Source organism: Tenrec ecaudatus, chromosome 9 (assembly GCF_050624435.1).
Source record: "Tenrec ecaudatus isolate mTenEca1 chromosome 9, mTenEca1.hap1, whole genome shotgun sequence".
In the NCBI taxonomy this organism is placed as follows: Eukaryota; Metazoa; Chordata; class Mammalia; order Afrosoricida; family Tenrecidae; genus Tenrec; species Tenrec ecaudatus.
In genome coordinates, this window is record NC_134538.1 from 9,967,220 (window position 1) to 9,969,349 (window position 2,130).

The 2,130-nt window shown below is 36.5% G+C and overlaps 1 non-coding gene across 1 annotated transcript; it reads left to right on the top strand.

Annotated features, from left to right (window-relative positions):
• Positions 1 to 244: 244 nt before the first annotated feature.
• LOC142457684 (U1 spliceosomal RNA) lies at positions 245 to 408 on the top strand. The gene has a single exon (XR_012786380.1). It is a non-coding gene; the product is annotated as a U1 spliceosomal RNA (small nuclear RNA).
• The last annotated feature ends 1,722 nt before the right edge of the window (positions 409 to 2,130 follow it).

The window sequence follows — 2,130 nt, forward strand, 5'->3', positions numbered from 1 at the left end:
AGATATAAAGAACATGAATGAGAAAACGTGATGTCACAGCACAACCAACTGAAGGGTAGTAACACACTGTCATGACGAACTGTGTGAAAACAAATGCAAAAATCTAAATGAAATCAACAAAGACTTGAAGCACATGACCTACCCACACCAATAAAATCTGAGCTAGGAAACTGGATAAGTCAGTAGTTCTGGGGTTTAGTATGGTTGACTTAATTAAAAGATATTTTTAAGAAAAATAAAATAAATACATACATGGCAGGAGAGATACCATAATCACGAAGGTGGTTTTCACAGGGCGGGGTTTATCCATAGCACTCCGGTTGTGCTGACCCCTGAGATTTCCCCAAATGTGGGAAACTCGACTGCATAATTTGTGGTAGTGGGGGACTGTTTTCGCGTTCTCCCCTAAAAAAAAAAATAGAATAATAAGACTGAGTGTGAATTTGTAATCTAAAATTGGCAATCTAGGGATCTGGGTGTGACCTACCCAACCTTTTGTTAAATTGCTGCCATTATCAACTGATTCAGTTTACTTAACAAACACATTTTTTTCTCAGCATCTGTGGTAGTTACACCATTTCATGTCAACTTGATAAAAAAAAAAGTATAGTGGGGAATTCTAGCCTGTCAATCAGGTCACAAACTGATGATGCCTCCTTGTGGGCATGGCCTTATCATAAGGATTCTGGAAACGTCCTCTTTTACTCCCTAGAGGTGAGCCACTCTCCCCCTCTGCTTCTTCTGTCTGTTGAGTAGCCACATTCAGATGACTGGAGGAGCCACGTGGGGCCCCACAGCAGCCTTGAGATGTTCCACTGCTACTGGATCCACAAGACTTTTCATCCACCAGCCTGTGATTTTCCTGCATTCGGCATCATTGCATGTGCTGTGAGAGTCTGAAGAGGAATTTATGGACTAGTATCTAACATATGGGCTAATATCAGACTTATGGACTTAATCCGGACTGGGCTGGGCTGGTTCCTTTATATGCAATTGCTCTTTGATATAAATCTCTCTCTTACACACATAGGAGTGTCATAGGATTTGTTTGTCTGATTAAAGCCTTATTGGTAGTCATAACACACTAAAATAAGAAACATACTGTAAATTTTATTATAAAAGGAAAATTAATGTGATATAGTAAAATAGGATATGTGCAAAATATTCTAAATACTTTTTTCTATTCTGTTTACTAAAAGGTGCTCTCAGGTAGTTGTAACTACTAATATAAAGAACAAAAGCTTTAGCTTGTAATCCAAGATTACAAAATCCATTAGGAGACAATTCTACAAGTGGAAAAAAAATAAGTCAAAATCATTAAACTACTAACAGTGGATATCCAGACCTCATAGACCATGGCAGCTTATACATGATTTTGCTCCAGAATCACCAGTTTGATGAGAAAGTTGCTTGCTTTGATCTACTGAAAAATTGTACATGATTTTTAATATCTCCTGTATGCTGGCAAGTTCAAACTGTGAAGAATCCAAAGGTTAATTCCTTTTAACATTCCTTTTAGTTAAATTTAGAAAAAGAAGAAGAAGAAGCGTGATTCAAGAATTCTTTTAATTGATTTTTAATTGTTTTATATTTCTGTATGTATGATCTCCTTGGTAAATACTGATTATACTGATTAAGGATAGAGAATAGTAGTTTTGCTTCTTTAATGGCATGTCAAGAGTATATATTTCATTAAAGATTAACAACAGTTCAATAATTTGGGGCTTACTAAATTAGGGTCAGTAGAAGCAATCTAAGGGAGAGTTATGGGCCTTCCTAAGTCATAATTTCCTTAAAAATTTGAGCTCCAAAAGAAGTGCCATTTAAGTTTGAAAGGACTACAGGGAGAGCTTTAGTCCCAGACAAGGCTAAGAATTCAGAGTTCTTGGTGAAGTGAGTTTTTATTATATCATTAGTTCTTTTTAGAAGTCCTGAGGACTGGGGGTTATAAGAGCAGTATAATCTTTAACCGCTGGGAGAAACTAAGCACAATTCTTAAAAAATATTTCAGTAAAATCAATTTTCTTGATCTCTGCAGAGATGGTTTGGTGCTCTAAGGAGGAGTTACGTTTTCAGGGAACTTCTTATTAGCTGGTGCATCCTTAGGAAAAGCCTCAACTCAATGTCAAA